The sequence below is a fragment of the Phoca vitulina genome, unplaced genomic scaffold, assembly GCF_004348235.1.
Source record: "Phoca vitulina isolate PV1807 unplaced genomic scaffold, GSC_HSeal_1.0 scaffold42, whole genome shotgun sequence".
In the NCBI taxonomy this organism is placed as follows: domain Eukaryota; kingdom Metazoa; phylum Chordata; class Mammalia; order Carnivora; family Phocidae; genus Phoca; species Phoca vitulina.
In genome coordinates, this window is record NW_022589745.1 from 5,647,977 (window position 1) to 5,663,306 (window position 15,330).

Consider the following 15,330-nt stretch of genomic DNA (forward strand, 5'->3'; position numbering starts at 1 on the left):
ATAGACCGCATACCCCTAAATTCATGTTGAAAGCCTAACCCCCAATGTGATGGTATTGGGGGGGGCTTAGGGCGGTGATGGGGTCATGAGGGTGGAGCTCTCTCGATGGCATGAGTGCCCTTATAAGTAGAGACACAGAGAGCTTGCGTCCTCTCTCTCCCTGTCACAGGAGGAAACCGTGCAAAGGTGGTCATCTGCAAGCCAAGAAGACAGACAGCCTTCAACAGAAGTCAGATCTGTCATCACCCTGACCATGGACTTCTAGCCTCCAGCACTGTGCGAAGTAAGTGTCTGCTGTTGAAGCCCCCAGCCTGCAGGATTATGTTACGGGGCACGAGCAGATGAAGAGCGGACTGCGCAGTGGGGACCACCATGAGCAGAGTACACTGAAGGGCTCGGTGGGAGGCGGTCGAGCAAATCTACAGGATTCCTTTGGGACTTTCCCTCTCAGCATTCGGGGGAGTGACCATAAGGCACAGGGGACAAGCAGCAGCACTCGCAGTGTCAAGCGGAGCACGTCTGACGTCTGGGGTTTGGACCACAAGGAGAGGCGAATGACTCAGGAAGCCCTGGAGGTAGGAGGGGCCCAGCACCAGGCTGGGAAGTCACCTCATGAGAGGGCAGGAGATGTCAGGTCTTGGAAGTCTGGAAAGGAAGAAGTCCTAAAGTAGGCACAGGAGCGTCCAGAGAAGCCTCTGTTTGGCTCCCTGATTCATTCAGCAAATAGCGTGCCAGTCCCCTGAAAGATGTGGCAAATGTGGGGTGAGGACAAGAGCAGAAAACCATCATCTAGAGGCATGGTAGAGAAGCAAAGGGCTCACAGAGTCCAGAGACAGAAAACCGAGGCAGTTGGGAAGACAGTTGGAGCCTTTAAATAATGTTTGAAGCTCTTTAATTTAAACATGAATCTCTCCCCACGCCTTTCCATCAGCTCCGAGGTCCTGGTCTGGGCCCCTCAAATCTTCTGGGAGCACAGAAGGAATGACCCTAGGAGCAGAGGTGCCCCCCCATTGAGTACTGAGCATGCTCTGAATCTCTCTCCACACTGAACCCTCCCAGCCAGCCCACAGGGGAGGTGCTGATATCACCCCTTCTTTCCCAACGAGGGAGCTGAGGATGAGCAAGATTCAGAAATCTGACTGGCTTCAGGGTCAACAGAGACAAAGTAATGAAATCCAAACTTCCCAGAGCCCCAACTCTAACCTCCATTAACACCTTTTGTGCTATTAGGAGTTCTCATGCCCCTGGAAGAACCCACAGGTGGACCTCAGGAACCCAGCTGTGTTTCACTCGGGCCACGTAGCCACAGAGCTGTGCCCCTGAGGCCATGCCCATCACTGAGACGTAGGTCTGAGGTCTGCAGAGGGTCCTTCTACCCTGTGGATTTGTGCCACTCCGGTTCAGCAGTGATACAGCACAAGAAACAGCCGTACCCACTTGGCCCGCCAGATTAGAGCCTATAGACTAGAGGCCCTCTGGCGTACAAATGTGTTTTGGCCAGTGCTGTATTTTATTTAAATATTAAACGTGAACGTTTCTAGGCAGGATATGTGTTCTCTTGTTCCATCCCCACCATCTTGCCCCCAGCAGCTTCCCACATTCCAGCTACTGTCTGTGTACTGAAGGCACTTGAGCAGACTGCCCCTGATTAAATTAATGCTGACCTATTCATAATCATTTTATTATGTACTTAATGTAATTCATCAGTCCGGTTTTTATGGCTGAATATTATTCCATATAGATATATATTTGGAATATATATATATTTATATATATATTTATCCATTCATCAGTTGACGGACACTTGGGCTCTTTCCATAATTTGAGATATTATGTAGATATCTGTAGATAATGCTGCTGTAAGCATCAGGGTGCATGTGCCCCTTTGAATTAGTATCTTTGTATCCTTTGGGTAAATACCCAGTAGTACGATTACTGGATCATAGGGTAGCTCTATTTTTAACTTTTTGAGGACCCTCCATACTGTCTTCCACAGGGGCTGCACCAGCCTGCATTCCCACCAACAGTGCACGAGGGCTCCCCTTCTCCAAATCCTCACCAACACCTGTTATTTCTTTTATTGTTGATTTTAGTCATTCTGGCAGGTGTGAGGTACTATCTCACTGCAGTTTTGATTTGCATTTCCCTGATGATCAGTGATGTTGGGCATCTTTTCATGTATCTGTTGGCCATCTGTATGTCTTCTTTAAAAATATGGAATGCTTCATGAATTTTCATGTCATCCTTGTGCAGGGGCCATGCTAATCACTGTATTGTTCCAATTTTAGTATATGTGCTGCCAAAGCAAGCACCAGACTAATTGTTTAAAACACTTCAGAGATCTGGAGACAAAAGGTTTGTTTATCCCCTACAACTGGTTTCTGCTGCGATGAGCAAACCGTATACTATCTGGGATTCGTGGACAATGTGGGGAAGGGAGATGATAAAGCACTTAAGACCTCCCTTTACTTCTAGCTGTGTTCTGATACCAGGAAAGGATCTGGAAGCAAAAGAGCAGAATCAAAACCGGCTCTACCTTCTGGGGACAAGGGGTGGCATTACTCAAGTGTCTGGCATGCTGCTAGAAGCGGGCAGTCTGGGGCCCTCCCAGCAAGGCCTGGGAGGCGCCGCACGAGAGCACATGCTCACGGAGGGCAGAGCAAGGCCGTGCTAGGTGGTGGCGGGGTGGGTGCTGCAGTCAGGCCTCTGGGGAACCACAGTCCACACTCGCACCACCGATGCACCCAGGTCTAGTCCGATGCTGCAATTCAGCACAGCTCTCCACTGCCTCCAGCAAAGCCAGGCCAAAGAGTCTCTCCGGGTGCAGGCGTGTCTGAGAAGTTTACCACAGGTCCCCTTCTCGTGTCTACCCTACATAACGCAGCTCCATGTACAGGGGGATAATGGAAGTGACTCCACTGAACACAGTTGCTTGGAAGACCAAGACTTCAAGCGCGGGGCTCTCGGCCAAGTGCAGACTGGCCTTGTGTGCAGTTTGCTTATGCTTTTAAGCCCGGTGCTTTGGGGGTAGCTGCAAAGAGGTGGGGTCAGGGTCCCTAGAGTTCACTGTGGGGGAAGCACATGGCCATGAGGAGCCGTGCTACTGTGGACTGGTCACAGAGCTCCCAATCAGGGGCAGTTTATTCCACAGACACACCCTATGAATCATTACCTTGTGGTTCAAAATGCAGGGCTTTATAGGTGGAGGTTGGTAGAAGGTGGAGCTGTGTATCTTTGTCCATTTATTCAGGCAATAATGACTTATTGGTCGTTAGTACCTGAATTAGAATTACACAGTCCCCCAGGCTCCTCTCAAGGTTACTTTCTTCCTGAATTGTTTCCTGACTCCCCCAACCACTCATATCCTCAAAAATCAGCACCTTGACTGGGGCGCGATCATTGCCAAAATGCCTGCTGTCAGGGGAACCCGCCTCCTGTGACTCACGCCTTTGTATCATCTCTCCCCAGGAAGTCTGCAGGACTTGCTGACTTGCTTCTGGTGAATCGAACATGGAGAAGGGAGGAGACGGCACATTGAAGATAAAGTTATAAAAAGACTGGGTTTCACCTTCCAGCTTGCACCCCCACCCTCAGAAACATGCTCCAGGAGAAGCAAGCTACCGTGTCGTGAGCAGCAGTATGGGGAGGCCCGCATGGCAAAGAACTGCTATCTCTGGTCACGAGACCTGAGGCCTGTCCACAACCACAAGAGTGTGCTTGAGCCTTCAGACAGTAACAGCCTTGTCCTTGTCCTTGTCCTTGTCCTCAGAGACCCCGAGCCAGGCTCACCCAGCCAAGCCTCTCCCAGAGTCCTGACCGCATAAACCGTGAGGCAACAAATGTTTGGGGCTTTCAGGCATCAGGTTTGGGGGTCGTTCGTTACATAGCAATAGATAACTCATACAGATTTCTAGATGAATAATGCCAAGTAACTGGGTTGTCCCACTTTACAGTGTAAAAATGTGTGCCAGGCGTGACATTCAACTCTGCACCGGCTCAGAGGTCCAGGATCCCTCCCTCCCTGGCACTCCTGACACAACCTTCCCCTTCACACTGGCTGTGCTTGTCCCCGCCACCCTGCTGGTGCCGAGGCCCAGAGAGGCCCGCTGACGCTCCGCTCCAGAAGCCGGCCCTCGGGGGATGGGCCAGCAGACACACCAGAGCCGGAGGGAGCGGAGACCGAACAGCGCCCAGCGACCCTGGGCCGGCTTACGCTGCCTCCAGCTCTCCCCACTGGCAGGCAAACCCCAAGCGTGGTTTCCACCCTGAGAGCCGGCACGCAGACGGCGGGGCCGCATGGATTCCACTCGACCTGGTCACCAGGCAGGGCACAGCAGTCCACCTGAGCCAGAGCAGCAGAGTCTCGGCTCCCACTGCCCCCAGCCAGACCCAGTTGCCACCCCGACACTGCAGGGCAGCGGGCCTTCCGACACGAACAAGGACAGTCTCTCCAGCCTGCGGACCTCATTCAGCCAGGGGACTCCACACCAAAAGTGGTAAGCAGGTTTTTGGATTCAACTGCCCTGACTGACCGGAGGGTGAAACCCTGCCCCCGAGGCGGGTCTGGGCCAGCTGCCATGACAACCGACTCAGAGACCCAGAACTGCCCTTCCTTGGGAGACCACTGCAGGCATGGCTGGAGCCAGCCCACGGCACGAGCTCTCTCTCCACGTTAGCTCAGGGGCATCACTGCCTTCCCTGCCTCCCTGGCCAAGGTCAACCCAGTGAGCCCAGACAGTTGCACTGACTTGTTATTGTGGGGAGCAGTGAGGGTGCTGCTGCTCTGCCCTTCTAGAGATCCCTCCCTCCGCTCTCCCTTCAGCCCCCAGCACTTACCAGGCAGCCCTCTGCTCCACGTTAGCTTTCCTATCTTGCAAAGAAAACCTTGGAAAGACTCCACTTACCAATTCCAAACAACACAAAGATGAATGAGAGACACTCCCTGGCCATGCCCAGGGTTATGGAAAAGCTTAAGAAACAATTAGTTTTGTTTTAGCAGGTAAGGGTGGGGTGGGTGGATTAAAGGGACACCACAGACAAGATACTTGTTTAGCCTCAGCTCTGAAGGCGAGGAGACAATTCTCCCAAGAGAGAAGCTGAAAACAAGGACAGTCAAGGCAGGGGCAGCTACATGGAGCAGAGCAAAGGCACAGAAAGCATGGAAGGCAGGTGCGGGTGAAGAGCAAACTTGATATTGGGATAAGAATCCAAGAGAACCAGATGGGGGTGGGGGAGGGCGAAAGCGAGGGGGGGGCGGGGGCAGTGTGGCTGGAAACATTAGCTGTGACTACTTTGCAAGGGACCTTGAATTCCCCACAAGGGATTTGAGGGTCAGCTGTTTTCAAATACTATCACTTCTGTTCTCAGGACCCAATACTGGGAACCTATTGATAACATTACCCCAAATTCCTTCTGGTCCCTTCCCAGAATTTCTGCGCTCTTATTCTCCACCAGAGAAGTACACACTGGAATTAATGAATGGGACACAGTCTTTGATGTTCCTGGGGAAACACTGACTGAGAGAAAAAGTCACTGCATATGTATATGTATGAAGATTCCCAAAGCTCCTAATCAGGTGGACTGACAGAATAGCACCTACGGAAGGGGACAGACAGCTGTGGTGGAGAACAAATCATATGTTACATTCAGACAGCTGATATCTGGAGTGATAAGGAAACCCATTTACTTACCACTTACGTGTCAGATTTCACCACTGGTATTTGTTGCTATACTGTTTGTTTTAATTTTGTTCCCCAAATTCATTCGCCGTTGGATTTAGTAACAACTGGCCCCGTATTTCCAGCTGGTGAGCATCTCATACGGGCCAGACAGTGCGCTCTGCCTGCAGCCCAGCCACGGGAGGCTTCCATCCTCAGGACAAGCAGAAAGGCGATTCTGGATCTCACCACCTCCCAGGGAGGGGCTCCGCTCAGCCAGAGGCCACAACAGGCATGGAGGCTACATTCATTCATCTCTCTTCAGCCCAGCACAGATCTATGTGGCACTCCTCACTGTGACTATGATATTCAATGGCTCCGTCTGTTTTTACGCCTGCAAGCATGGCTCTTATTTAAATAATGTTCCCGCAGCTTCGGGGGCCTGTACGTCCCAAGGGGAGCCATGCCAGCTCGCTGGGTGCCCCTCACACCTGACCTGCTGTAGCAGCCGGCCCCAACTGCTCTGGGCCAAGAGGATGCCTGAATTATCAGGCTGAGGCCTGGCGTGGTGTGGCCCGTGCCACTCCCCACAGAAACCAGGGGCACTGAAAGCACTTTCCTGGTCAAGCTGCACGGAGACTCACATCCACCCTGAGCTATCAGCACACCTGAGAAGTTGCAGAACTCAGAGGTGAAAACAGACCTCAGGTGTCTGATGTCTGGTATGGCATTCTCTAGTAGATCTGCAGGTTAATAAGGGAATTCTGTGCTCCTCCCAGCTGCAGTGACAATGAAAATAACAAAACAGCAACAGGTGCTGCCAGTTACCTTGGCCGCAGCTCTGAGACCACAGATTGATTTGGGAGGTGAGAAAATACTAGTGGGGCGGGGACAGACTCAGGGAGAGACAGGCCACCAAGTAAAGGTGCGGTGCCCCTTGTCTGGGGCTGCTTAGCAAAAGTGAACGTAGATGTCAGGAAACAAGAGAGACAGATAAGGAGGCCACAAGTCTGAAATCCAGCCATTGGCAGGGCCATGCTCCCTCCAAATCCTCAAAGAAGGATCCTCCCTGCCTTGTCCAGCTTCTGCTGGTCCCAGGAGCTCCTTGGCTATGGCTGCCTCAGTTTAAGCTCTGCTTCCCTAGTCACCCAGCATCTTCCTGCAGAGAAATGAAGTTCCAAGAAATCCCCACAATGATTAAGTAGCAGAAGTATATTTTCCTCAAAGCTTAATCCCTGAGTCAACATCCTAGATCCCCTTTATGCAAAACAGGAAGGTACCTCAGGGCATTCTTCATCCCTGCCTGCTTCCACTCTGGGACACACAGTCCCTCAGTTACAGCTGTCCAGATCTTCTGATCTTAGTGATGATGAAATCAGCCCCTAAAGTTGTGACCAAGGCCCCGGATTCAGAGCCAGCAGTAGAGGGTAGAGGGATACCTATAACAGGAATCCTCTACATCTGCCCTATCTCCATTTCTGTGCGGGGCTTCCGTGGGTTATCTCAGCTCCTGACAGCTCATGAAATTGCTAGTCCAGCTTTACAGATGAGGATGCTGATGGGAAATACTCACTGCATCTGCAGGATCTCAGTCACTGGGGAAATGATTATGAGAAAATGTGGCTATCCATTTGGGAAAAAAAATAATAAGGCCATATCCTCCCCTCATCCTTCATATCAAAATAAATTCCACGTGGATCATAACAATAGTGCAAAAAAACTTAGATTAAAATCACTATAAAGGATTTGGGTGAATATGTTCATAATCTTGCGACATGAAAAGCCATTTTAAGTATGTCAACATAGCCAGAAAACTATTTTAAAGAAATATTAGTATGGCCAAAAAACACAACAAACAAAGCTGATAGAAAAAAATGACATCAGGAAAAAGGTATTTTGAGATAATATTCTTAATATACCATGAGTGCTTTAAAAACAATAAGTAAAATACTAGTATTTTCAAAAACATGGACAATTCATGAAAGAAAAATTAAATGGACAACATACGTATGAAAAGATCTTCAACACTTTTTCTAATTAAAGAAATATAATTTAAATCATATATTTTTCTATATCAGATGAGATAAAAGTACTGACCATGTTGGAAAATTCAAAACATTGACACACCCATGAACTATTGGTACAAGTCCGGGGATGACCTGATAACACGTATCAGCATCTTAAGCATACATAACACATGGTCCACTCATTTCAGTGTGTGCATTTATCCTACAGAGATCACTGCTTTTTAAAGATTCATGTTTAAGGATATTTATTGCAATGTTGTTAGAGCAGAAGAAAAAACAAACAAAAACACAAATAACTGAAATGTCCATCAATAAGTGTTTGGTTTAAAAACTTCTGGTATATTCATACTCTGGGATAGAAGAAGGCAACCAGTACAATGCTCACATGTGCTAATTAGGTTAACACTGGAGCTCAAGAAAGCATCCTAGCTGGAGAAAGAGCTGGAAGGATCAGCATCTAGGTAGTTCATGTTGCTAGGAGAGTGGAGTGAGCCTGCCCAGAAGCATACATATAGAAGGGAGGGGAAAGATGATCTGGATTAGAATACTGACATTTCAGCAATGGTAAAAGGAAAGGGATCCTCAAAGAAAACCAGAAAGATGGTCAGGAAAAAGAAACAAAACCTGGAGAAATGGCCATCATGGAGGCCAAGGGACTAGATTTTTTTCAAGAAGGAGGAAAGTTTAACAAAACCAAATGCTATAAAAAAAAAAAAAGTAAAATAAGTACTAATATATTTATTGGGTTTGAGACACACACACATACACAAACACACAGGTTGGTGGTAGTCTGAGTAAGAGGAGTTTCATGGCAGGAGGTTGGGGGCACAGAGAATCCACACTGCAGTAGGTTTAGAAGTTGACAGAGTTGAGAAAATATAGAAAGTGTAGACAAATATTTCAGAAAGTTCAGCTGTAAATGAGAGGAGAGCTGTATGGGAGGAGAGCAAGAAAAAGGGCAAAGTGTCCACAGAAGGGTGTCTGGTCTGTCTCTTTTTTTTAAGAGGATGGAAATCTGAACGTGCTTCAGTGCTGATGGAAGATGTTGAGGAGAAAATAAATTCCCTGGGTAAGTGGGAGGAGGTGGTCCCACACCAGAAGAAAAGCATTTCCTAAATATAATGCAAAGGGAGGAAAAATATGGGTGGACATCAAAGTAACTTTTAGGGGTTGTTGTCAGTTCACTCAGGGTGGGGGCTCAGGAGTTCTCCCCTGGATCTGCTCGATCCAGTTAGCCGACAGGGGGAGAGAAAGAAAACTCAGATGTTACAGAAGATTTAAGAGTCAGACTTAAAAATGGCATTCACCACTTCCACCTACAATTGCACTAGCTGAAATCCAGTCATTTGCCCAAAAAAGCTGCAAGGGGAGTACAAATACTGTCTAGCAGTAGACACAACAAGAGGAAAGAGACAGATGTTGGTAAGCATTAACTTTCTCTGCCAGAGGAAAAAAAAAAATGTGTTGTTGTGGTTGTTACATTGATTTTGTTAGTATTTGTGTCCCTAACAGCTGACTCTGTGACCTGAACACAGTAGGTCCTCAAAACATCTTTGAGGAAGAAAGAAAGAAGGAGGAACTGGGGAAGAAAAATTGAGTGTGAGAGAGAGGAGTGTTTTTCTAGAACTGAGGCAGATGCCTCAGACGTAGATAGAGAAGGTAGCTGCTTAGCTGGTATGACTTGAGTGGGGGTCTCCCTATAAAATTCCTGTAACAATGGAGACCCAGTGTCACAGTTACCAGCTCCATCCCAAAAATGAAGACAGCTGATCCAAAATTGAAGCCTATCAACAAAGTGCCCTAGTTATGGAAAAGCAAGAAGGTGCCAGAACCCACAAAGATAAATCACAAATATGCAAATGTTATGGTCCCGCCCCAGTGACCCCTAGAACTGACGGTACTGTTGGAAGCACTGATGTTGACAGCTCTGTTTTTATACCCTTCAGGGTCTCATTCAGATGTTTGCTTTCCTTTCATTCATTCATTCATCCAACAAATGTGCACCATTCCGAGTTATCAGCAGTGATGATGTTTAGGTTCACAGAGATGATTAAGACTACTTATAGTCTAATGGGGAGACAAACATGGACACCAACAAGTGCACTAAAGTGGATTCCAGTGGAGGCCGAACGAACAAACTGTAATTCTATGAGAGGAGTCAGAAAAGTCTTCATAGAGATTATGACTCTCAATCCAGACCTTGAAGGGGGAGGTGGCCTCACCAGAGCATCTACGGGACGAGAGAATGTGGAGCAGGAAGGAAAGGTGCTCTATAGCAGTTAGAATTAGTAAAGGCATGATGTGGGAGTGCGCACAAGACAGCACAGTGTGCCACTCTATATGGCCAGCCGCCTGCGGGATGGTGGGTACTGACCCATGGCTTCTAGACTTACGGGTGGTACTCATGTCTCACCCTGACAAAGCAGCCACAATCCCAGCAATTAATGGGGAAAAAGTGTTTCCACCTTGTTGCCGGGTAACTAAGCACTTCACAATTCTGATGGTCACATTTATCTCTTCATTTCAGTGTAACACACTTTACAAAATAACCACAGGCTACATCAACCCTTCCTAACATGCATTTGGAGCTCACCTCACTCTATATGTGTGATATTGTTTTTGTTTTAATTTTTCCCTTTAGAAAGGGAACAAATCACATCTTGCTCAAAACACTATGTCTTTATTGTATCTGTATCTCCGGATTGTCTATGGTGGTGTTAATGTAGCACTTTAAAATGCCAGTATGTTTTAATAACATAGTATACCTTTTGCTCTTGCAAAAACATCACATTATTCAATGTACGCAACTGCAAAAGGATATGACTCTTATATAATTTACGTGTCCTTGTGGTGTGTTATTAATGTGTGCACTTTATAAGGGTATAATTTTGGAAGCAATTTTCCATAAAATTGTTATAAGTGTTATCTTATAAATTTGAGATAATTTGGCACAATATTCATTTAACCAAATTACCCCACTAATAACATCTCTTCATTTGTAAATACCAGTTCAGACTGACACTACACATTTTTTGGTAAGACACTGAGCCTTCTGGAATCACCCAGATATTGCTGCATAATTTAGGGTGAGGAACAACTTGCTCTATTCCCATAAGTATGCCAGCTTTGTTCTCCTAGATTGAAATGCACAACAGACACTGTTTGGCCAAAACTAACACTTTGCATGAATGCTTCTAAAACCCTCATAACATTTGCTTCTGGGAAGTCATCAAGGCAGGAGTATATATCAAAATGAATAATGGATTAACATTAAAATAACTTACCATCACGTGCTGACTCGGCTTTTTGGTATCGGTTCTGTGGCTTTCTACAAGATCTGCAATGTCAATAATCTTCAGACTCTTCATTGATTATATGAAGATAATGGGACTTGACTGGATCGAAAAGCTTTCTTGGAGCATAACATCAATTATCCCTGATTTACTTTAGTACTTAATTATATATTACTCTATCTCGCCTATTTTTAAGGTCTATCACATCTCTACAAATATATTGCAAAGTCATCCATGCCATGGCATGGATCGTCCACCCAATCACTTTGTAAAGCATTTAGATAGCCTTCTGTGTTAATAACTAGCAATGAGGAGCCCCAGAGGCCTGTCTTCAAGTCCCATCTCCCCCAGTTACTGGCTCTGTGTTCCTGAGAAATTTACTTCTCCTCTGTGCAGGTTGCTTTGGGTACATCACATAATCTCCCTGAGCCTGAATTCGAGTTTCTTCATCTGTAAAGTGGACGCGATAATGCCTCTCTTCATAAGGAGAGAGTGAAGAGGGTCAACGACAGAACACCAGTAAGGGCTTTAACACAGTGCCTGGCTCATAGGAGACTCCGAGAAATGTGGCTAATAAGCAAATGTGAAAAGTACTGAGGAAGGTTAGGTCTTAAGGAAAAATCCACTCTCGTCCTAAAGCCAGCCTAGCATACAGAGGGGACAGGCATTCCTGGGGCAGCTGGCAATCATGAATGAGAAGCGCTCTTTATCTCCAACACGGTGCACTAGAAGCACTAGACAAAGAGTTCTTGAATTAAACTGAAACTACATTCTGATTTGATTTAAAAACATACGGCAAAAACAGAAGAGGAAGACATTGAGCCTTCTAGAATCATTACACCCAATGCTGACGTGCATTCAGAGAAGGAAGAATCATGCCCTGGAGTTCTGCACAATCACAAAGCCACCCAGAAGGAGCAAATGCAAGGTGCTGCTGAGCAGGAGTCTTAGAAGGAAGCGGTAGGCAGGTGAGGAGGCTGGCAGAGCTTCCAAAGACCTTGACGCCAGGCTGGGACAGGATGAATAGCCTTGGTGGTTAGGAACAAAGGCATTAATGTGCTAATTCTCTTTGTGATTCTGAGTATAAATGTCCTGGTCCCTGGAGTCGGTAGGCATGACAGATGATGACTAACGGGCCAACTGCTCTCCCTGGCCCAGACTGTGCTGACGCCTGGCCAGCATCTTTAAACAATGAGTGAGGTGTGGGGATAAAACACATTTTGCTAAGCTGTGTCCATTACCAAGTAAATCATGGCATATCATGGTGAGGCAGATATCAAGAGTTCTATCCTCCATGACTAAATTTCTGTATATACTGAATCTTTTCATTGACAGGGGAATCCCATCCCCCCTTCAACCCAGTCATTCATCATGTATTCAGTAAATATTGTCTGATTGCTGACTCTGCCAGGAGGAGAGAGTGATAAGACACAGCCCTGCCTTCTGAGAGCTTAACGCTGCCATGGGCAGCAGGCTTCACTAGTTTTTCCTTAGTACTTCCTCTAAATCCACACTTCCTTTTCTAGGCCCAGTGATGCTTGAAGTAGGGTGGGGGCACTTATCCAAAGTCTCCTGAAAAGAAAAAAAATTTAAACCCAAGGATCTCCCCAGTGAAGACACCTGGGTCTCCAGAGAGGCCAGTGTTTGCCAGCAATCAATTAGCCAGTGAAAAGGTCTCAGAGTTTTGCCACCACCGGGCAGCTAAGAAGAGGTAAAACAGCATAAATTATCAGGCCAATGGCACAAAAAAGGGGATCCAGCCTGGACTGCTGTGGATCAATACAGACTTGCCCTTATGGGCCTGTCAAGACTGTTTTTGGGGGGGCTAAAACTACTTCCCCCATTCAACCTTGGCTGTACCTCGGGCATCCCTCGGTTTTACAAAGGAGAACTTGAATTTGCTTCCCAAAAATGGATATGTGGAATGGCTGAATCTCAACTCTCTGAGTGTTACTACTACATAATCCTCATGTGAAATGCTCCCAGTCTGTAAGGATGGCGCTAGACGTAGAGTTAGCACACGTTCAGCAAGAAGCCACCGCTTACCCTGCTCTGTATCTGGCCTTTCAAGACAAAAAAAAAAAAAATTAAGGCAGGACTGCTGGTCTGAGGAAATTATAATCTGTGGGAACAACACAAGAACAAGTAACAAGAGAACAAACAACGCGGGTGAGGATCTATCTGGTGCTCGGTTGTGTGGCACAGACTAAGGGCAGCTGGGCTGGGGCAAGCTTGGAGTGGCTGGAGATGGCCAGAGTGGGGAAGATAACCTTCATAACGTGGGGCACGCATATCCCTACTCAGAAAGCCCCTCTCAGGGCCTCCCACACTCAGAAGCAGATGACAAGTGAGAGCTGACCCAGACCTGGACACGTGCTGCGAAACCACAGAAACTCCACAGAAGTTTCAGAGAGGAACCTTTCAGTTCCACCTCAGCAGAAGGGAGAGCACTTCAGGAGCAAACAAAAACCAAGCTTCTCTGCAAATCCTCACTTAATTCTCACCCTTTTCCATCTGCGGCAAGGCAGTGGTAACGTCACAGGAGTGCTGAGAAGTCACACACAAACGCGACAATTACTACAGCTTGGAGAGTGGTCATACGAAGTCGTGGAAACTGGCAATACATTTGTGTAGAGCTGACAGTGACCTGACAGGCAAATTTCCCAGGAGCTTCGGGAAGAATTTTCACCCCCATGATGCCTGCTGACTAGCGAGCACTGTCCTGGGTGTCAAGGGGTTCAGGCAATGTCGATGGCAATCGAGGCTCTGAAGTAAGAACCTCGGAGGTCGGTCAAATTCTTAAATACTTAGCTATGCTGTATCCAGGGAATGCTGCATTTTCCAACTAGTGCAGAGAGCTTCAGTGCTGTATTTTTAAAATGTATTTCAATTCCACAAACCCATATTGAGCATATATTGTGCCAGGCACTCGGCAAGAGAGAGAAATATAGACATAAATAAACTGTATTTCCTGCTCTTAATGAGGACCTAGTCTGACAAGAAAAACATAAGCAAATAAGTACAAGGGATGTGACAAGTATTACAAAGAATTACGTAAAGGAAGCTAAATGTGTTACAGGCACCACTTAAATCACCATCACTGCAGGTCTAGGGCAGAACAAAACTACAAACCTATCCAGCTGCCATGGAACTGTCTGACCACAATTTCCTCCTTGATCATAAAACCATCAAATATTTGTATAGAACACAGTTTTAATACAGTATCAGCTACATTAATTTTCACACTCCCCAAAGTAATTCCTTATGTCTGGTATCAAAAGACCCTTCTAACAGTAAATAAATGGAGGTTCAGAAAATGAAGTGACTACACAAAACTAAGACGTGTCAAGTTACATAATTGGCCTCGAATCTTGGACCTCAAGCCATGTGCTCTTCTTAATACAGCCTATGGTTCTATCATAACTGTAATTCCTCAATGTATAATCAATCATATAAGTAATTACACTAAATGTAAAAGGCCTAACCTGCTAATTAAAGATGGAATCTGTCAGATTGGATTAAAAATAAAACAAAACAAAAAAGCAAAGCCCAACTATCTTCTTTTAATAATGGATTAAAGGGGTGCCTGACTGGCTCCACAGGAAAAGTGTGTGACTCTTGATCTTGGGGTTGTGAGTTTGAGCCCCACATTGGGTATAGAGATTATTTAAAAAAACAATTAAACTTATAAAAAATTATAGATTAAAAGGGTGAGGAGACCTAGGATGTGGAAAAAAAAATGTTGCTCCCATCCTTAATTCAAGAAAAAAAAAAGAGGAAAAAAAGACAGATAACCTGGAAGATCACAATAGTTCCTGAACCAGTAAGAGACCTGAGGTCTCAGTGCAACCAACTAATTCAGAACACAGGGAAAGATGGGAACTGGGAAGGAGGTGGATGTAAGCACTGGCTTCCTGGAGCAGATGTTGCTAAGGGTGCACTAAAGAGCATCTGTAACTAGGGGTGCACTACCAGAGGCTATGGAACCCCTGGGTGCCCCAAACACAGAGGCTCACACAGAGTTCCACTTTCTTTCTGTGGACCTCAGGAGGTGCTTACAAGAGCACTGTGGAAGGGCAGGAACTTGAGGAAGCCCCCGGGCAAGTGTGTGGGAGGGAAATGGCAGAAGCGGGAGGCCACAAAGCTCCACCCAGAGTTTTCTCCCACCATCTCCTTTAGGGAATAAATGGCTTAAGACACTGGAAGGAAGACAGCAAGTGTGTTGTGCTAAGGCCACAGGTGAAATCCAATGCAGCTACAGCAAAGGAACAGAAGAAAACATACTCTACCTCCAGAGAGGGGGTATGAGAAAATGTCCTGGGCTTGGAAAATTAGAGATCCCCTATTGCTGGG

At 46.5% G+C, this 15,330-nt stretch overlaps 1 non-coding gene across 1 annotated transcript; it reads right to left on the reverse strand.

Annotated features, from left to right (window-relative positions):
* Positions 1-2,208: 2,208 nt before the first annotated feature.
* On the reverse strand, positions 2,209-2,312 carry LOC116648300. The gene has a single exon (XR_004302494.1). It is a non-coding gene; the product is annotated as a U6 spliceosomal RNA (small nuclear RNA).
* Positions 2,313-15,330: the final 13,018 nt, after the last annotated feature.